Source organism: Triticum aestivum, chromosome 3D (assembly GCF_018294505.1).
Source record: "Triticum aestivum cultivar Chinese Spring chromosome 3D, IWGSC CS RefSeq v2.1, whole genome shotgun sequence".
Lineage (NCBI taxonomy): Eukaryota > Viridiplantae > Streptophyta > Magnoliopsida > Poales > Poaceae > Triticum > Triticum aestivum.
This window is the reverse complement of record NC_057802.1, coordinates 608,897,008-608,919,728: the sequence shown is the minus strand read 5'-3', so window position 1 is coordinate 608,919,728 and position 22,721 is coordinate 608,897,008. Positions and strand designations below refer to the sequence as shown.

The 22,721-nt window shown below is 46.2% G+C and overlaps 1 pseudogene; it reads right to left on the bottom strand.

The window, feature by feature from the left end:
* Positions 1-16,743: 16,743 nt before the first annotated feature.
* Positions 16,744-22,208, bottom strand: LOC123076675 (cytochrome P450 90B2-like; annotated as a pseudogene).
* Between the last annotated feature and the right edge of the window lie 513 nt (positions 22,209-22,721).

The window sequence follows — 22,721 nt, the reverse complement described above, 5'->3', positions numbered from 1 at the left end:
TAACAACACTTATCGGACTACACACATCAAATGTATGATCACTAATAAGTTTGTTGTTCGTTCCTTATGGCCTGTGAACGGTATTTTAGTCACTTCACTTTTCGGAGGAAAGTTGCAAGTGTCAGATGATTCAAAATCAAAAAGACTTCAAAATCCATCATAATGGAATTTTCCATGCGGGTTTCTCCAATGTGACCAAATGTAGTGCCACACTTGTGTGGTATTCTTTTAGTCTTGCGACATTTAACGTCAGTGTTATGGATGTATCATATTACCCTCAATATTCATAACATACGTCCCATCGATGATGGAAGTATGGCCCTTATGTTATTCATAATACTTAACAACAATTGTTGTTTTTATGAACAACTCTTTTGCAACAAACATTGTGCAATGGGCAAGAGTGTATGAAACTCTAAAATGAATTATGAAAAGTAAACCCAGAGGTATTGTATTATTATCAATATTCATAACATACATCTCATTCATAATGAAAGTATGGCCCTTGGGCAAGAGTGTATGAAACTGTAAAATGAATTATGCAAGCATTGTAACTAATGAGTTAGTTGCGGGATGATGTATTACGGAACGAGTAAAGAGACTTGCCGGTAATGAGATTGAACTAGGTATTGAGATACTGACGATCGAATCTCGGGCAAGTAACATACCGATGACAAAGGGAACAATGTATGTTGTTATGCGATTTGACCGATAAAGATCTTCGTAGAATATGTAGGAGACAATATGAACATCCAGGTTCCGCTTTTGGTTATTGACCGGAGACGTGTAGTTCTCGAACCCGTAGAGTCCGCACGCTTAAAGTTAGATGACGATCGGTATTATGAGTTTTGTGTTTTGATGTACCGAAGGTAGTTCGAAGTCCCGGATATGATCACGGACATGAAGAGGAGTCTCGAAATGGTCGAGACGTAAAGATCGATATATTGGACGACTATGTTCGGACACCGGAATGGTTTTGGGGAGTTTCGGACATATACGGGAGTACCGGGGGGTTACCGGAACCCCCCCTGGGAGTTTAATGGGCCAAGATGGGCCTCACTGGAGAAGAAGAGGGGCGGCCAGGGCAGGCCGCGCCCCCCCTCCCCTCTAGTCCGAATTGGACAAGGAGGGGGGTGGCGCCCCCCTTTCCTTCCTCCTCTCTCCTTTCCTTCCTTTCCCCCTCCTACTCCAACTAGGAAAAGAGGGAGTCTTACTCCCGGTGGGAGTAGGACTCCTCCCTGGCGCGCCCTCCTCCTGGCCGGCCGCCTCCTCCCCCTGGTCCTTTATATACGGGGGCAGGGGGCACCTCTAGACACACAAGTTGATCTATTGATCTATTCCAGCCGTGTGCGGTGCCCCCCTCCACCATATTCCACCTCGGTCATATCGTAACGGTGGTTAGGCGAAGCCCTGCGTCGGTAGCAACATCATCACCGTCACACGCCGTCGTGCTGACGGAACTCTCCCGTGAAGCTCTGCTGGATCGGAGTTCGCGGGACGTCATCGAGCTGAACGTGTGCTGAACTCGGAGGTGCCGTACGTTCGGTACTTGGATCGGTCGGATCGTGAAGACGTACGACTACATCAACCGCGTTGTGCTAACGCTTCCGCTTTCGGTCTACGAGGGTATGTGGACGACACTGTCCCCTATCGTTGCTATGCATCACAATGATCCTGTGTGTGCGTAGGAATTTTTTTGAAATTACTACGTTCCCCAACAATCCCAGCATTTTTTCAGGAAAGAACCATTGAAACCATCTGGTCTTGGAGCTCTATCTGAGTGGATGTCTTTAATAACCTGATCAATTTCACCCATTGAGAAAGGAGCTTCAAGTTCAGATAGATCTTTTGGCTGGATAAGTTCTTCAAGGTTGAAAAGCATAGGAGGATCAATTGATTTTCCCAATGTAACACCCCGGTGTAATGATGCTACAGTAATCCATGAGATCAAGCTAATCATTTTGTTATAACAGTGCTTAGTCACTTTGATCAATATTCCATTTCAAATTCCAGTTGAATTCAATTTCAAATGCTCAGTGAAATTCGAAAATGCTCAAACATGAAAACTAAAATGTTCATCATGTGGGAAGTATTCTTCAGGTAATATTGGTGGTGAACCAACATTTTTGCAAAATGTCTAAATAGCCTAAAATAGCTAAAACATAAAGTTTTTAAAAAGGAAAATTAAAAGAAAAAGAGGAGGTGGGAGAGAGAGAGAGAGAGAAAGCCCCTGACCCCCCCCCCTTTTCCCCACTGGGCCTCAACCCCGCCGGCCCAGTCGGCCACCCCATAGGCCGGCCCACTCTCCTACTCCCCTGGCCTATTAGGCCACTCCCTCCCCGTAACCCTACCCCCCCCCCCCCGCACGACCCCCACTCCCCCTTCCTCATCCGATCCCGTCTGGATCTGGATCGGGGCAGTTGCCCGGGCCCGTCGAACACCGCCCGCCGCCCAAAGAACCCCCCCTCCTCGCCGGACGCCTCGCCTTCCTCCACTCCTCCCCCTCTCTCTGTTGGATCCGGGCGATCCACATCGCCCCAGACCCCGCCTCCCCGACACCGCCGCGACGGCCCTCGCCTCTGCCCCGAAGGCAGCCGGTGCCCTCGTCGGTCGACGTCGTTCGCCGTCGCCAGCGCCGCCCATCATCGCCGGAATGCCCCGTCCCCGACTCTCCTTCATCGGACTCCCACAAGCCTCGCCGGCCCCCGATCCCCTGCAACGGGGGTGAGCAACCCTCACCTCGCCTTCTGATCCCCCCTGTCGTAGATGTCGTCCGCCGCGCCGTACCCGTACGTGCCGCGTGCTCACAGCGCGCCTGCTCACACCCCGCGTGCGTGTCCCGCCGCACGCGGCCGTCCCTGTGGCTCGTCTGCTGCTGCCGCCGATTGACGCTGCCGCTGCCTCCTCCTTCCGTCGTGCTCCACCGCTGCGTGATGCTGCTGCTGCCTCGCTTCTAGGCGCTGTCGCTCTCCCCGCCGCGGCACCGCATCGACGCCGCCCCCTTTTTGCTGTGACCCCGAACCGCCGTGAACGTCGCCGGCCTCTTTTGTGAGTCCGGGCATGTGTGCCCCCGCATGGGTCCATGACGAGTGGGTCCCGCCCCTGGAGAAACGTAAAAGCAAAAGTAAAGAGTTGTAAAAATAATTAATTAACTAGCAATTTAATTAATTAACTTAATTAACCACTAGGATTACATTAAAATGGCTATGACAGTGGGTCCCTCGCCTTAGTTATCCTGTTAAAAACGAGATAGGACAGTGAGGCAATGACGGGCGGGCCTCGGTTGTCAGTTTGACCAAGTCAACTGCACATTTGACTGTTGATGTCATGATGATGTCATGCTAATGCAATAGCTCCTTTTAGATTTATTATTAATTTCAGGAATTATTTAAGTCTTTGAATAATCATAGAAAATAAGTCGTGACTCGGATGAAAATGTTTTCTACATGAAAGTTGCTCAAAAAAATCCAACAAATCCGAATACGCGGTCCGCTCATTTTTCACATGCCCCTAGCATGTTGAACATGGAACTTCCCCCTCTTTTCCTCTCTTCGGAATCCGCCTAACACCGGGAATTCATCCTCGGATGTTTATCCCCTCCGTCTGCAACGTGTAGTACCGCGTTAGTTCACCCTTAGCACCGCGTATTGCCATGTTATGCTTTGTGATGCTATGTTTGCTTTATATTTATTGTTTCTTCCCCCTCTTCTCTCCGGTAGACCCTGAGACCGATGCTGCCCCTGTGATCAACTACGTCGACGACGGCACTTCTTCCTTTTCAGCAGAGCTTCCAGGCAAGCCCCCCCCCCTTTGATCATCCCGATATTGCCCATTCCATTCTCTCATGCTTGCATTAGATTTTGCCACTGTAATTGATTGCTCCTATTCCGATGCATAGCCTGCTTTTGTAACCTGCTTATTGTTACCTACCTGCTTATCCTAAACTGCTTAGTATAGGTTGGTTAATGATCCATCAGTGACCCCCACCTTGTCCTTGTTGCCCCTGCTTCATCATTGAAGACCCGATCAACGGGATTGAAGACCAGGCCCCGGCACCGCACATCACATTCCCCTTAGTTGCTCGACACTACTGGGTTACTATCGAGTGCCGAGGGTGAGACCTCTACAACACTTCTGATGTTAACCCTGTAGTGTAGCTATTCGATCGTGGTCATCGAGGGTGATTCCGCCTTAACCAGTTCCGATACGACTCTGTCGTGCAACCCCTCAAGTGTGAACCTCGGTGGTGGTTCCTCCTACGTTCACCTTGATGATTACATCGAGTGGAATTCACTGGGGGTGATTTCTCGGGTTTTCCCCTTGATGTTTGGACACACGGATACTTGGACTTTACAACTGTTACTTGGAAAGGCGGGTCGACCCTGAGGGGTACCCACGAGTGATGTGGAGTCGGGTTGACCTGGAAGGTGCCCGCAAGATACTTACGAGGCATGGCCGGGCATTCCTAGCCCTTGCCGCAAGTCCTCGAGACGGGGCAACGGGGTCACATCTTTCGTGAGTCTCTGCTTGTTACCGCGCGTTCCTAATCCACTATGATTTGGATATTTGATCCGAGGGGCCTCTGGCCTGATAGCACTAACCATCACGTGGGCATAGTATGGGCGTTCTGCGTTCGCATACATCAGCCGAAGCTTAATAGACGTCAGTGACTGAGCGGCGTGCGCCGGGTTGGACTGCGTAAGCACCTGCCTTTTTGAAAGAGGTAGCTAGGTCTTCTCACCGGCTGCCCACGCAACGTGCAGGAGTTCCCGGGGCGATGGCCCATGACCCCTGGGGGCATAGGTTTAGTCCGGCGTGCTTGACCTCTCTATTAAGCCCAGGTCGGGTTGCGGCGTATTGTTTGGCCGAGGCCGGGCATGACCCAGGAAAGTGTGTCCAGCCGGAGTTAATCGAGCGTGGTGGGTAAGTTGGTGCACCCCTGCATGGAAGAAAACATCTATCGATAGCCTGTCCTACGGTAACGGACGCTTGGAGTTGTATCCTGATCGATACAACTAGAACTGGATACTTGTGATGAGAATTGGATTGTGATGAGAATTGGATAGTATGGCTCTGGGATTGCTTTCTCGCAGGGAGTCGAGAAAGGATCTCTGGCCGAGGTTGATAACACTACTACTACTTTACTTTATACTACTCTTATCTCTTCTGATGCTGCAAGACGCTTGAAGATGCTAGTCTTCGATAGGCTAGGCTTTCCCCCTTCTCTTCTGGCATTCTGCAGTTCAGTCCACATATACAGCCCATTCCATTGATATCGATGCATATGTAGTGTAGATCCTTGCTTGCGAGTACTTTGGATGAGTACTCACGGTTGCTTTGCTCCCCCTTTTTCCCCCTATCTTCTTCTTTCCGGTTGATGCAACCAGATGTCGGAGCCCAGGAGCCAGATGCCACTGTCGATGCCTACTACTACGTGGAGACCGCCGACGACCAGGAGTAGTTAGGAGGCTCCCAGGCAGGAGGCCTTGCCTTTTTTATCGTAGATGCTTTTGTGCTGGCCTTCTTAAGGCAACTTGTTCAACTTATGTTTGTACTCAGATGTTGTTGCTTCCACTGACTTTTGTGTTTTTGAGCTTATGCATTCGAGCCCTCGAGGCCCCTGGCTTGTAATATAAAGCTTGTTTTGTTTTACTTGTGTCTAGAGTTGTGTTGTGATATCTTCCCGTGAGTCCTTGATCTTGATCGTACACATTTGCGTGTATGATTAGTGTACGATTGAATCGAGGGCGTCACACCCAACCCGTCTTTGTAGGATTTCCAGATGATTGCAGCCTTGTGATCATGATTTTGGAAAGGATTTCCATCTTCATCATTGATAGTAGTTATGTAGTTTTTCCTAAAAAATTGAGTAGACATGGCATGAAAAAAATCAATGTTTTCATCATCTAGCTTCACACTCCTCATTTGAAATCTAGATTTCCAGTATATCCTTTTGATTTCCAATAATTTGGAGATGTGGTTTTTCAGGATATTTCTGAAATTTGATTCCATGGTGCTCAGTGATCTTTGGTCTTCAATGCCATCAAGCATAGATAAAACATAGTTGCAGGCAGTAATTTTGGTGTTGAGCTCAGACGGGTTTTTACTCCATTTTTTGAGCCCCATTCTGAGACATTTGAATCTGGCAGCAATGTCTTTTGCAGAATTTAACAATGTTTGGTTTATGTTCCAGCATTGAATAACAGTCTCATAGAATCCATCAAATTCAAACCAATAGTTCTCAAATATGAAAATAGAAGATTTAGGTATGTCACTGCCAATCTGAATGTGAATTGGGACATGATCAGAAGTTACTCTGGCTAGTGGATGTGCCAGGGTGTTTGAAAAGGTCAAGGTCTAGTTTGCAGAAGTGAATATCCAGTCCAACTTCTCCAATAAAGGGAGATCTTGCATATTACTCTAGGTGAAATTCCTTCCTTTGAGTGGGATTTCCACAAGGTCAAGTTGCTGAAGCATGCTATTGAACATGAGCATATTATTAGTGTCACCTCCTGGCCTGTTTCTGTTGTGAGGACTTCTAATTAAATTAAAATCAGCAACTAGTATCCAGTGATCCATCTGAGAGGCATCAATATTGTTCAACCAGTGAAAAAAATCAATTTTGTCTTCATTCTGGCAGGGCCCATATATGTTGCTGATATAAAATATGTGACCAGAGAGATTGCATGACAGTTTAACTGTAATTTGATATGAAGATTGGCTGATGATAGAACCACTGAATAGACTGCCATTCCACATAGTAATTAGCCCACCAGAGAGGCCTATTGATGGTGTATATGCAAATTGGTTGTATCTTCTAGGAGAGAAATTTCTGAGGTAAGCCTGATCAAAAGTGTCTCTCTTGGTTTCTTGTATGCAAATGATGCCACAGTTACTTTCATCAATTTTGGCTCTCAAATCATCCCATCTTGTTTGTGAATTAATCCCTCTGACATTCCAGTTTAATATATTCCAATTTCTACTCATTGATATGGTTAGCAAGAGTGTGATCATATAGGAATGACTTAATCATATCCATAGTGTTCTTACATCAATTAGAGCAAGGAAAGTAAGATAATATCCAGAGGTTTTGACAGGATTTTTTGCCACTGATTAGCTGCTCATAATCCCATTGACCATTCAGACAACTTCTAAAGGAATATAAATAACACATGATGTTCCACCAACATAAGCAAATAGTGGAGTTTAACTCCTTACAGACCAGATGCATAGATAAAGCAAAAGTAATAGTCGAGAAACTAGATAAATAAAGTCTTGGCATAAGGCCAGATAGGGTCTTGTGACAGCAAGACCAACTAGTGCTTATTATGGGTCTATTCATGATCCACAAAGGCCTTGAACTTCTCTCCAGAAACCTCCTCAGGAGGGATCTGACACTGCTTGGTGGCGATTGCTTGGATGGTTTCAAGTGGAAGTTCAGGTGGCGGCTGTGCAGAGGGGTCCCGGATCTCATGCTCGAACTCTGTGTTCAGATTCTTCTTACACTTGTTCGTCTTCTTTGCCTTATTTGCAGCAGCTTCATTTTTAAATCCAACACTCAGACCAGCTATGCGACGACTGCGACGCAGAACGTTTACATCCAATGGGGCATTAACCTTCTTCCTTTTGTTGACAGCCGGAGAGGTAGCATCAGCAGGCAGAACATTAGACACATCCTGGATTGGTTCAGCAGCCGGTGAGTTTTGGTTGCTGGCCATGAAGTCAAGCATTGCAGGTGATAGGTCTTGTTCAGGGTTTTGCATGTAAGATGATTCAGAGATTTCAGATAGTTCAGTCATTTCAGAGATAGTAACTGAGGACACTGCAGGCTCAAGTGGGGCTTCAGTAGTAATGGTCAGCATGCATTTCTTGACAGGTCCATGATCATCATCCACATTGATTAACTGGCATCTGGTGGTAATAACTGAGGAGCCTTAGAGTTGCTCAAGAATAGCAGGTGCAGAAACCATAATTTTTGACATCATGTCATGCATAGCAATGAAAGCATCACTGGCTTCCACAGCAGGTTGGAAAGGCTGATTCTGCTGGGCATTCTCCGGACTCTGAGGTGGTGTGTTGACCATGGGGATGTCTGCATTGGCAGCTGCTGGAGCATGGTGTGCAGCTGGAGCAGCATGATGGTTTTCATTGTCAATAAAATCAGCATCATGCCAGATTCCTCCAAAAGGTGCGAGGGGCATGGGGTGCATAACACCATCGGGGGGGATCGGGTCCTCATCTCCACCCATGGCACCAAGTAAATCAGTTTGCAGAATATAAACAACACTTGTCCATGATTGCCCATGTCCAAAATCATCTAAACTCACACTGATAACATGACTAACTGGGATTTCACACAGATCAGGAACTCCAACAGATCAGAATGCGAGCCCTATTAGACATATCTCTGTTCCACACTAAAAACTTGGCAAAACCACTGACAGATTCTCAAACTTTATCCGGTCTCCAGGCCTCAAGCGGATAGTTGACCATTATAATCCAAGCATCATGGGAGAAAGTGCAGTATCGGTGGTTAATACCTCTGTCATGCCGAATGACTCGCAGAACCAAGTCACCAATGAAGTAGGGGCTGTTGGCGATGGCCGTGTCGATGTCGCAGGCGTGCTGAAAGCGGACGAGCGCAGCTCCCATACCGCATCTTGAAATCTCAGCAATGCGGAAACCACGCTCATGATCAAGGTAATGACGGATGAGCATGGCATCCGTATCAAACTGATTTGGGTCGGGTGGTGGTGCGAGGGAGATGACTGCCCAATCCCTGGATTGGACCAGAGGTTCGCCGCCAAGATAATGGTAGCTGCGGCGGCGTCTGTTGCCGTCGGCTTCCAAGATGGCAGTGCCAGGAGGGAGGAGAGGGAGTGGATCGCAAGGGTAGGTGGCCATGGCGGTGGAGGAAATCGAGGCGCCGAGGGAGAAGGATGGTGGAGCAGAGGAGGGGTGTAATGGAGAGCAGGGGGTTTGGCAGGGTGGGCAGTCGTGTTGAGGGGTGGGGGTGGGGTTTTGGGGAGACGAGTCGACGCGCGGGCTATTGGATACGGGTGAAGGGTTGGTAGATGGGTGGGATTTGACCCGATATACGGGGGGTTTGTTTTTGGAGATAAAAAAATGGGATATGTGGCCGTATCTATAACAATTTCGGCATCTGAACTGATTTTGGCAATTAACACGGCGGTGACCGGATGATAAGCATTTCCCACAAAAGGATAAATCGTGAGATAAAAAACGATCAGTAGGGACGATGGTAAGGGAGTGGGCTGGGTGGGTGGGTCGGGTATTGGTGATGGATGGGGTTAGGGCCGTGGTTTGTAGTGGTGGGCCGTTGCTGGGGCTAGGCCGGGTGTTTATGGGCCGCTGCCGGGGAGGATGGGCCGAGGAGGAACCCCCAGGGTTTGAATTTGGAAAAGAAACGGCCGCTCCCGCTGTTGGCTCGTGATCCGAGGAGGGCGCAGGGTTGTTGGAGATGACCGGAGTGTTGCACGACGGCGGTGGTGGTGGACAGCGGGTGCCTAATGGAACGGAATTTGCACCGGAGAGCATGCGACGGGGGGATCTATCCACAGTGGTCCATTCATGATCTAGCTCGTAAAGCCAAGAGTTGTATTCTCTGACCCATGCCAGTCCTCCGAAACCCCATAGATGAAAATGACAAGAGAAACTAGGGCATCTAAAAGATCTAAGATGGTAGATCATAAATCCAACCGCCTTAGAGATAACAGAAGAATTTAAAAACTTGACCACGAAGATGTGTGACATGAAGATCAGTGGGTGATCCACCAATGCATGCCTCAAGGGCAAGGCTAACGTGTTCAGTATTGAAAGGAAAGGACGAATGGCTAAAAGAGACCACAAGATGAAAAGCATGGAGAGGGTCAAGACAATGAACAGGAGTAGATAACCTGGCTCTGACCTTATCTGCAAATCCCACTCCCGGGGAGAGATCCAGGAGAGGTGGAGCCATCTTGGCCGGAGTAGATCAGGAGGAATGGGAGCCATGGATCGCCGGTGGAGTCGCCCTAGGAGTCTCCAGGGAGGAGGAGGGGGGAGGGGGAAGGTGAGCCATCGTGCTCAAACTCTCGATCCACGCTTGTAGATAGCAGAGAGACTCGGATCCATCGGCCGGCGGCCGCGTCAACAAACAAATTAAGATGGCGTCCGCCGGCGATAGCGGCATCCCAGGAACCTCGTCGGTGTCAGGGCAGTGGTCAGGCCTGCATAGCGATCTCCTCCGCATGGTCTACTCCAGGCTCGTCGCCCCGCTCGACCGCGCACGCTTCGACGCTGTGTGCACAGCATGGCGTGCCGCGCCACGACATGTTCTCCCGTGGCTCATCCTCGACCCACGCGGCACCGGCGCCGAGACCATGGTCGTGTACTGCCCCAAGGAGGGCGTGGTCCTGCCGCACCTCCCCCTCCCGACCAAGGCCATAGCCCATAGGCAGGTGCTTCGTCGGTAGTCATGACGGTGGCTGGGTTGCCTCGGCCGAGGCTCCGTTCAGCATAATTAACCTCTTTTCTGGTGCTGTGGTGGTGCTCTCTGCGGTCAGCGTTGATCCTCCGTTGATCTTGAAGAAGATCATCTTCTCTGAGCAGCCGACCTCAAGTGGTTGCATTGTCGCTGCCATCACCGATAAGCACGAGCTCGCTTTCTGCAGAGTTGGGTGCTCGGAGGCCGGCTGGACGACGCAAGGATTTCTTGGGGGTGATGGTCTCATAGATATTGCCTTTTGCAATGCCGAGCTCTACGGCATCACACGATACACCAAGCAGCTCGTCAAGTTTGACCTTGGCTTGAACAAATATGGTGCGTTTGTGATCGTACGCATCCACTGGTTGTGCGCACTAAACAACTATTGGGAGAATCCGAATGAGCACATGAGTTACATTGTTGACCTACTTGGCAAGCTTGTGATAGTGATAAAGAACTATCGGTGGTGGTCGCGCCACTTGCATAACATCTGTGGTCCGTGCGTCACGGTGCTTGAGCTAGTCTGCACCGGCTTACGTACAAGCCCTCACGACTACAAGTGGGTGGAGCTGAATAGCTTAGGAGACTACGCGCTATTCTTGGGGCTAACATGCTCCAAAGCAGTGCCTGTGCCGGCATGCGGGAGTGGCGACGTGCAGAGGAACCATATTTACTTCTCCCACCATCGTTGCTTACGGCTCTTGACGAGATCAAACAGTGATGGCTGTGTATATGACAAGCAAGTCGAAAGTGTCACCGATGGTGTAGAAGGCATCATGTCGACAGGTTACTACGCGATGGGTGACGTTTGTCCTCCCATGTGGATTTTACCTCCGATATCAAACTAGTTAGGATTCGACTACATCAACAATTAACTCAACTAGTCGTCAACCCGTGTATTCACACGGGCTAGTCTTTAAGATGTTGCATAACATCAATACTTTGATATATAAGACATTTTAGGTCAGTAGTTCATATGACAGGATCATCCTTTATTTTCTTGTATATTTGTAAAACAAATCATGAAAACAATTCAATCAGTAGTATCTACTCTCTCTGTAAACAAATATAAGACATTTTAGGTCAATAGTTTATATGACAGGATCATTCACGATTCCACATTAAGAAAAATTTAACCTATCTGATGGTGTAAAAAAAGAAATCAAGTGCTTTATGAAAATTCTAAATGCTATATTGTAGTGTTGCTCCATACAAATTTATACAAAAAAAACCAGACCTAGGTTTTGATCAGCAGGCACCATGCATACATAGGTCCAAAACAAATACCCTATATATGAAAACACTGAAAATTACATGGTCAGCATGCAGTAGTAATCCAATCTACATCATGCCAACACAAATAATAGAGTGCTACAGTTCATATTATTACACACGAAACCGATGTAGAAAGTAAGAAAAAAATTATAATTGGTCATCACTTGAATAAACAATCATTGGAACTTTATCAAGAAATAAATATGTTATTAATTTTTTTTGCGAATAATATGATTAATTATTTGATCGAGCTATAGTTGATGTCTTTGTTTGTAGGAAGAGACAAAACAACATTTCTAACATCGAAGGAGAAACTTTAGTTGCTTGAAACTCGATGTAAAACGCTAAGCACCATCAGCATAAACTAACATATCAATGTACCATATATAGTAAACCATGTAAGCGTTTATCTCAAATCTACCTATTAGCAGTTTTGCACTTCATAAGTGGCATGCATATAGAGAGCTGAAGATAAAACAGTCAACAGACTAAACACTCAATGTTTTATCTCTAAACATTTGGAGGTGCCTTCAAGGAAATAATCACAGCTGATGTGTTGGATGACCAATTATATGGTTGTTCATGGCTGAAACTATAATTTAATAAAGCCTTAATACTTGCTTATGGCCCTATAAAGGTTTTACATGTGACAATTGAAAGAGGCATTAAGGTGCTATAACAATGTTAGCTAACTAAACGCTCACCATGCAAGTCAGTAGAAGAGCCTAAATAATTCCAGCTTACATGCTCATAAATATAGAAAGGAATAACACAGCTCATAAAAGTTAAACTCAATAGAAAAAATGATAAGTGAAAGAATTCACAAAATATAGATGCGAGCCTTGCTCCAGAAATACAACCTTGCTCCACGCCTCCACCAACTACCAATAGACCACGGCTGGCGTTTTCTGCGTTTCTGAGTTCAATTTGCTTTTTTAGGGGTGGTTCTGAGTCCAGTTATTGGTAAGATAACTTCAGGATGCTGCCAGTAATTGTATTGTTGTTCGTTAAAGTACACTTTTTACCTCGGGAATTACTTCAGGGGCAGATTATGGTTACCTCCGGCCCGCCCCTCACCGGTTTTATTAAAGTTTATTTATTTTGCGTTATTAAAGTTTATTTTGTTTCTACTTATTTATTTTATTTTATTTTTTTCTACTTATTTATTTTATTAAATTTTAATTTATTTTATTCTGTTTCTACTTATTTATTAAAGTTTATTTTGTTTCTTTCTCCTTTTCATGTTTTCAACAGAAAATACTTATAACACTAGAGGTTTATAAAAGCTTTTTAGTTGATTTCTTTTGCTATTCGAGTTTTATAAAGTTTTTTTTCGTTGATTTTCTTTTTGCTATTAAAGAATATTATAGTTTTGTTTTACTTGATCATAACAGAATATTTTAATTGATTATTTTTGAGCTAAATGATGTGGCTTTTTAGTTGATCAGGGTTTCATACGGAAACTCATCTGTTACAAAGAGATTTTATTTTTTTTAACTTATTTGAACTCCAGACTTTTTGTGTGTTCAAAATGCACCATTCAAAGCCTCATCATGAATTTTCAACCCTTTCTAACTTCATTTGTTATTTTTCATGCATTTACTGATTTTTTTGAGCTATAAGACCCTGAAATTCAAAAGCATTTCAAATGAACTCTAAAAAGGTTGAAAATTGGCATGGTATCATCATTTCACCCACATAGCATGTGCTAAAATGTTGCGAGGGTTACGGCAAAAACTAGATGCACTTCGTGTACAAAATGGACAATCTCTTTCGAAGTATCAGGGTTTCATACGGAAACTCATCTGTTATAAAAGGGCTTTCATTTTTTAAAACTTATTTGAATTTCAGACTTTTTGTGTGTTCAAAATGCACCATTCAAAGCCACATCATCAATTTTCAACCATTTCTGACTTCATTTGTTATTTTTCATGCATTTACTATTTTTTAGCTATAAGACCCTGAAATTCAAAGCATTTCAAATGATCTCTGAAAAGGTTGAAAGTTAGCATAGTATCATCATTTCACCCACATAGCATGTGCTAAAAAGTTCAGAGGGTTAGGGCAAAAACTACATGTACTTCGTGTACAAAATGGACAATCTCTTTCGAAGTATCAGGGTTTCATATGGAAACTCATCTGTTACAAAGGGATTTCATTTTTTAAACTTATTTGAACTCCAGAATTTTTGTGTGTTCAAAATGCACCATTCAAAACCACATCGTCAATTTTCAACCCTTTCTGACTTCATTTGTTATTTTTCATACATTTACTGATTTTTTTGAGCTATAAGACCCTGAAATTCAAAAGCATTTCAAATGAACTCTGAAAATGTTGAAAATTGGCATGGTATCATCGTTTCACCTACATAGCATGTGCTAAAAAGTTGAGAGGGTTATGGAAAAAACTAGATGCACTTCGTGTACAAAATGGACAATCTCTTTCGAAGTATCAGGGTTTCATACGGAAACTCATCTGTTACAAAGGGATTTCATTTTTGAAACTTATTTGAACTCCAGACTTTTTGTGTGTTCAAAATGCACCATTCAAAGCCACATCATCAATTTTCAACCCTTTCTGACTTCATTTGTTATTTTTCATGCATTTACTGATTTTTCTTGTGCTATAAGACCCTGAAATTCAAAAGCATTTCAAATGAACTCTGAAAAGGTTGATAGTTGGCATGGTATCATCATTTCACCCACATAGCATGTGCTAAAAAGTTGAGAGGGTTAGCCTCAGCCACTTCGGGAAACATAATTATGTGTGTCTGTCACCGTACATCCATTGCCTGTTCATCTGCGTGCATTATATATAATTATGTGTGTCAAAAACCATTACAGGTTCACATGGATAGATAAGTGACCAAATCAATAGTAGTTCATCATCACATTAAAACCAAAGTACATACGTAGTTCAAATTGAACAACATATAGCTCTCCAGAGCATCTAGTTAAACCATACATTGAAACTATGTAAAACCTTTCAATGCAACAACAAATGCGATCATAATCACAACCAAGGTAACAATTGATCCAACGGCATAATGATACCAAGCCTCGGTATGAATAGCATATTCTAATCTTTCTAATCTTCAACCGCATTGCATCCATCTTGATCTTGTGATCATCGACGACATCCGCAAGATGCAACTCCAATATCATCTTCTCCTCCTCAATTTTTTTTTATTTTTTCCTTCAAGTAATTGTTTTCTTCTTCAACTAAATTTAACCTCTCGACAATAGGGTCGTTTGGAATTTCCGGTTCAACTACCTCCTACATAAATAAAATCTATGTCACATGGGTCGGCATAATTGTCATAAACAATAAATGAACTAAATAGTTATAAAAAGATAATATATACCACATCCGAATCATAGACAGGACGAGGGCCGATAGGGGCGGATAGCAAAACCATCACACTATATAATAACAAGCAATAATAAAAGTAAGAAAATTAGACAAGTATCTATCTAAAGTAAGAATATTTTTTTCTTTCAGAAAGAAGATAAGAACAAGAGGCTCACCACGGTGGTGCCGGCGACGAGATCGGCGCAGGCGATCGACGGCGGCGAAGACGGGGACGGGACGTGACGGACCGCTAAACCTATGCAAATCTCAGAGAAAATGGAGCTTGGAGGTCGAGCTTCGAGAGGAGAAAGCTTAACTCGTGTGGCTCGGGCATTTCATCGAACACCTCATGTGCATAGGAGGTTTTTTTTAGAAAAGATGGCCCCCGGCCTCAGCATCTGGGCGATGCATACGACCACTTTATTAATTATTCTCACAAGACCTTACAAAGTAATACCACAGTAAGACTAAAGCCGCCGTCTAAGAAACAAACAATCACTACACCTAACCAGTTGATGAAGAGGCGCAGATAGCCTGGGCCTAATACCAAACAGACATCGCAGCCAAACCTAACATCTAAGACCCGAGGACCCATCCAGGACGCCTGCCGGGCATGGGTCTCTTCGGTCCGGCGTGCTCTCAGAGGCCGCCGCCGCCAACTGCCACCGCTCCATCTTCAGAATTGTACTGATGCATCAACCTTGCTCGGTCTAGCTATCGTCGACGCCACCACGGCGCCCAACGGCACCTCCTCCCTGCGCGCAAACAGCTGTGCACGTCGCGGTCGCCACTGATACACCTTAGCACCATGTTGCCAAGTACCACCAGCCGACACAGCTTGAAGTCTTTGGAAGATCTGTCATGCGTAGCACCTGCCGACCAGGCATGACAAAGCGTAGCACCTGTCGGTCAGGCATGACTTGACATCTCCACCGAAGCTCCGTGAAAGACGAAGCCGCTCCACCTCCTGCCTCTGACTTCCAGCGCTGGTCCACAAACGATGCTCCCAAGAGAGAAACGACACCGCAATGCCGCCATCGTCCGATCTGGAACACCAGATCCTAGGGTTTCCCCAGAGCAGCACGAGTGGGTCGACAGTAGTTACACGACGATGCCTCCATCAAGGTAACGGCGTAGAATGCCACCATCGCCTGCAAACGGCTCGGTTTTCACCGGCAACCATGTCTCCCCAACTCGCAGCCGGGACTAGATGATGGATCTCGAGATCCGATCACCAAGCCTCTGGCCGGCCATCTCTGACGAAGAAGATGACCACCACCATTGGCCAGCGAGACGATCCGAGATGAAGTAGGGCGCTGCCAGCGTGCGTCCTGGCCAACACCACCGGCGCTCGGCCCGTCCCGGACCACGCCTCATGGCCGAGGGCAACGTCAAGCGCTGCCACGACAAGGACGCAGACCGGAAGCCCAGATCCGGCCCACCCGCGCGCCGCCACGTGGCCACCACCAAGCGCCGTTCAGGGGCAGCCCCGCCGCCGTGAGGGACGCCGCCTCACGGGCAGCAGGCGCCTGCCACCCGCGGAACACCGCCGCGCGCCACCGGCCGCCGCGAGATCGCCACCGGCCGCCACGAGATCTGCATGAGAACGACGAGGACGCCCTGCCGCCACCTTACCTGGGGATCACGCGGGCTTCGCCGGTCTCCCTTCCGGTGGCGACGAAGCGGGGGAGGAGCGGGGAGGGGCGGCTGGCGGCGCGGTTAGGGTTTCGCCCGTGCGCCAGAGGCGACACGCTGGGGACGGGGGACGGGGATCCAAATGCCCTCCCCTCGCCGCCAGAAAAAACAGAGCACTATGGAGTGCTCTGCTACGTCGGTGGGGCAGCTCATTTGTCCCGGTTCGTAGCTGGAACCGGGACTAACGCTCCACCTTCTGTCCCGGTTCGAGCCACGAACCGGGACCAATGTATGTGGGGCAAGAGTGAGACCCATTGGTCCCGGTTCGTGCCTAGAACCGGGACAAATGGGTCCAGACGAACCGGGACCAATGCCCACGAGGCCCCGGCCGGCCCACTGGGCTCACGAACCAGGACGTATGCCCCATGGGTCCCGGTTCGTGACTGAACCGGGACTAATGGACAGACCAGGCCCGAACCAAAGCCCTGTTTTCTACTAGCGAGCTCCGACCTGGCGCAGAGCCTCGTGCCGCCGCCGTAGGGCATGAAGTTGCTGTTGTGCGCCACGGCGGATGTGTTGCCCTGCTACAACAGCAAACACAACGTTAACTCCTCTGAAGCTGAATGCATATATCAAGTATCATTACCAGTTCCAACGGCCACAGGGCGTCGTTTTGTCTTTGCCACCGAAGTTTCACTGTGCAAACGGCATGAAGGCCTGTGATTGACTGGACAACAACGACTGCCAGACATACATTTTCCTTTTTTGTTCTTTCTTGGATTGAATTTCACGAGATCCTTAAGCTGATAGCAGTATCATTCCTAGTTCCAGTTGATTTTGTGCTGATAAAATTGTAGGCATCGTTTAGGCACTGACCTTCCACCTCCAAGGCTGAAGCTGTTGGGATCTTCGTACAGTGATGAGTCGAGATGCACTGCTGCTAACACCGGCAGAATTTTCCATCCGCTCGGAATGTCATACCCTGTCAGTCCACGTACATTAAAATATTCAACAACTCCATCTATAGGAAGAGGAGTTCACTGGTACTGTCAGAAGAATATATGTACGGTAAGAATTAAGCCACCAACCATTGTAGTGCACATCCCGAATGACCTTCCGGTGCAGAAACCTGACCACGTTGCCTAGCCGCAAGGTTTCGTTTATAACCTGCAAGAAAAGAAGCAATTAAGGACTCAAACATTTGTCACCTTATTTTCTCTACCGCTTTTGAACTAACTCGCAAACAAGAGAGTTCAGCAGTTGGAATGTGTAGGACCGGAAGATGCTATTTTGGTGTAAAATGACACATTGTATAGTTCCATACAGTAGCACAACACCGTGGAAAATGCTAACAGTGACCGTCTGACCGAGGTACAGGGAGCTCGTTTTCAAAATACAAATTTCCACAGAATCAAAAAAATAAAAAATTGTGAACACACAAACACGTATACACGTATGTGCAAAATGTCATAACATTATACTTCCGCACGTTGCATACAAAAGAAAATTGTAGTTCCGAAATGGGCTAACATTTTTGGTTGTTTGTCCAGAATTTTGTTGTTATTTTGTACAGCCTAGAAATTGCAATATTTTCTACTGACTTGTCACACGTTCGTGCGGAACACATATAAATTTCAATGGAATTTTTTTAATTGCTTTGAAACTTTGAAATGGGCGTTTTGACATGTTGAAAATAGCGGCCTCCTGGTGCTCGAGCATCAAAAGAACACACTCAACACCTACGATGCTATTATAATAGTACTACTCTACCAAGGAAAGGTGCTCCCCAACTTTTCGGGGGATCAGATAATTTGCCTTGGCATCAAACTGTACATGGACAGTGATTTCCCCATGGGAAGTTAGCAGCCACACACATATATCTTGCACTGATATTATGAGGGAGGAAACAGACAAATCAAAAGGGCCTTACGCATTGTGTGAAAACCATCTCTTTGTAGTCTTCCCAGCTCAATTTGCACTCCCCTCTCAGCTTCTGCTTCTAGCAATCTCAAGATGCTACTCCTGCACGGCCATGGATCACTGTGAATATTTGCATGATATTTCTGGTTCATTTCACCATCCATGTACTGAATGTGGTTTCTTTTTCTTCTGAAAGATTGCTATGTCCAGTTTAGCACAAATGAATTTGAGTTTGTATAGTAAACTGAATTTGTACCCGCAGTTCTTTGACAGCTTTAGGACAACCTTCGAGGAAGAAGATGGCGAGGGCAAGTGCCACTGACGATGTCTCATGCCCAGCAAAGATCAAGCTAAGCAAGAGGTCCAATATTTGCTCTTTTGATAGATTAGAGTGCTTCAATGCCCACCCGAGAAGATCATCTGCTTCTGTGCTCGAGTCCTCGTTCATTTGCTCGAGCCTCTCCTCCATTTTCCTCTCGATTACTCCAACTATGGTGGCTCGCGACTGCACGCAAAATATAGTAAATAATTACTGGTGTTATTCTATGATAGAAAAAAATAAAATTACAGCAAAGTCATATGTAGTAATTTTGTTTGGGCTTGTTGGGAGAACATTTGACCTGTCACAATCATTAAGATGTTGCCTAACTGCCTACTGGTTGAAGATCGTGCCTTGTCATACCTTTCTATTTTGGAGAATTTATATCTTTTCAACATAGGTGCCGTCAAATAAAGTAGGATAATTCCCCAGCATACAAATTATTCCCCTTCTCCATTTTTTGTGCTCTGACGCTAAGAAATGATTAATTAAACAAAAAATGTATTGCTCTTTGGTTTTGGTTTTTTCTTTTCTGTTCAATCTATATTTTTTCACTTCGTGTTGCGAGACGTTTGTAGGTTGGTGAATAGGCAACAAGAAGTACTTCCTAAGCTCGAGTGTACAATGCAAAATTACTTTAAACATTTCATGAATCAAGCATATATATGCCAACGGACGCGGCTTTTTTGCTCCTAGGTCCATATGCACCCATTGTCGAAAACACATATTTTGAAAAGTTGAAAAATTCGGAACAAAAATCCCGCGTGTATATCCGGACATTTTATGTCCGTTCACAAGGTTTCGGTAAAAAACAACGTTTTTTGTGGCTTGTGTAAAAAAGATAAAGAAATGCCTCGTGAATAGTTAGAATGAAGCATCAGAAATTGTCTTTTTTACACAAGCCACAAAAAACGTCGTTTTTCACCGAAACCTGGTGAACGGACATAAAATGTCCGGATATACACGCGGGATTTTTGTTCCGAATTTTTCAACTTTTTGAAATGTGTATTTCGACAATGGGTGCATATGCACGTAGGAGCAAAAGGGAATATCCGAACATTGATGACAATTACTATTTTCTTGACAAAATTTCCTTCTAACAAGGGGTGCTAACATCATTAATTAAGACAAAATCTATGTATACTAGGATATCGATATCAGCTAATAAAGGGTGCTAATGTCATTAATGAAAACAAAATTAAGAGGGTTGCAAATAGCGTGCCTGGTGACATAAACGTGGTTAAATCAAGATAAATGACTGGTTTTTCCAACATATAATCATGCCAAATTAGGAAGGTTGGTCATTCAACTTTTTCTAAGAGGTAAAAACTTCAAGTTGCAATTGTATGCTGTTCACCACGGGCCGTGTGTAGGGAAGAGAAATAGTGTGAGAGCATGCATGCAGCATGCTGCATCTGGGAGCAATCAATAAAGATCATCTGAGTGTGACCGCACAAGCAGTAAAAGGCAGGCAACATTTTATGCGCTCATAAGTGATGATCAGTAAACAAGTGATTTCTTCAACTTATTTTTCGATACTTGACATGACACCCAAGCGCGCGCACAGAGACAGGGACTATATTATACTAGTACTAGTAGCGTGTTGACTGTTGAGTGTTGTTGTTGTTGTACCTTGAGGGCCTTCCAGTAGGCCGTCCCGGGGAACTTTAGGGGCGCAGACACCACCCCCTTCATGAACGTGACGTACTCCAGCCTCAGCCGCTCCGTCTCCTCCTCGCCGGGCTCCATGCTCATGAGATTCTTCCCCATCAGGTTATATGTGAACTGCGCGAACGGATCCATCCATTGTTAATTTTCTACAACTCCACTGTGGGCGTACGACGTTGTCAGTTCCATTCATCTTTTTCCAATGCAAGTTTGTATGTTCTACATGATCAGTCATCCAAATAGCGTCAAATTTGTATCCGCCCACAAGTGTCACCAATATTTTTGATCATTGGTTGGATGGTATTCCAAATAAGTTGAAAACGCTAATAAGGATGGAAGCGTATGCCTTACTATGGTCGCTTTGGCTATGTAGAAATGATTTGGTTTTCAATAACAAAAATGCTTCTCCTTTGTAGGTTATTTTTCGTTGAACGCACTCGCTTCATACGTGGTCTACGCTACAACGAGTAGAGTACCAATCGCTGTTCAAGGCGGTGTGTACGCGGTTGGAGCAGGTGGCTACGGAGGTTTTTACCCAACATGGGTGGCAGCATAATCTCCGGATCGGTCCACCACCCCTTTTGACATAGGCATAGTGTCGGTCTATAAAACTCTACTATCGCTCATTTGTCGTTTTTTTTCTTTCTTTTTATCAGACTTTAGATGATAGGCTGTGTGCATCTTAGTTATGCAGAGGCCGAGTATTACTTATAATGCTTTGTATCCTCTTGATGCTACTTTTTGAGATAATAAAAACGCCCTTTATTGAAAAAGTTCCATTCATCGACCTTGCATGGACGGATGGACCACATCGCAACACCAAACCAGGTGCTGTGCATGGCGCGTGGTCAAGGAGGTCGTCAGTTACTAGTTACCTTCTTGGCTTGGTGCTGGGTGGAGAAGACGGCGGAGGAGGAGGAAAGTAGCCAGTCGCGGTGTACGAGGAGGGTGTGGCGCTCAACCTCCGGGAGGAGCACGGCACGGAGGCGGGCGGAGCTGAGGAAGTCCAGGGCAATGGAGCGCATCTCGCGGTGGTGGTGCCCGACGAGCACCAACATCGACCATTTGCCCAGGATGCCGCCGATGCTCGGCGGGTAGCTGACCTCGAACAGCCGCCCCTCGTTCTGCAGGATGTACTGGTTCAGCCCTGCGTCCGCCGACACCACCGTTGGGTGTCCGAACAGGCTCGACCGGTATATCTTCCCGTACCTGCATCCATATACCATCAATATCATGCGACCTCAGCCCGAATGTTTGATCACGCATGTTGGCATGCTTTGTATTTGTATGAATGTATGTGTACGTACGGACCGTGCGATGTGCTGGTTCATGAAACTGGCCGATGGAGGTGGCAGGGTACGCGCGGAGGTACCCGAAGGTCTCGCCGATGAAGGGCCAACCGACGGTGCCGGGCGGCAGATTCGGTCGCTTCTTCTTCGTCCAGCCGGCATGGCATTTAGCCACCGTAATGGTGTAGAAGCTGAGCACGGCCAGGAGGATGAAGGGCAGGAAGAAAAGGAGCTCGCTGGTTATGGAGGCCATCATGGCGGCCATGAGCTACGGACTAGCACAAATGCCCGTGCGTTGCAACGGAAGAGAAAAAAACAATTTATATTCAAGTTTAGTTATTTTTATGTGCTAAATCACATTCACGGGTAATGCAAAATTTAGTTAAAATTAAAATTGTTCGGAAGATCCAAATTTGCCCATTTTTTGCTCTTTTTTTTGCTCGTTTTTTTTTGCACGATATTTTTTCAAATTTTGTTCTCGTTTTTGTATCTTGTACGTTCTTTTGCCGTGTTCTTTTGCCGGAGAGGAGTTCTCCGGAGAGGAGGGCCGAGGTCACTGGACAGGAGGAGGAGGAGGTCACCGGAGAGGCGCTCGCCTACATCGCCAGAGAGGAGGAGGAGGTCGCCGGAGAGGAGTTCACCGGAGCACCGGAGAGGAGGAAGGAGAAACCGTGAGGGGAGGGGAGGAGAGGAGGGAGGAGGAGCTCACCGGAGAGGAGGGAGGAGGAGATCACCGGAGAGGAGGGAGGAGGAGATCACCGGAGAGGAGGGAGGAGAA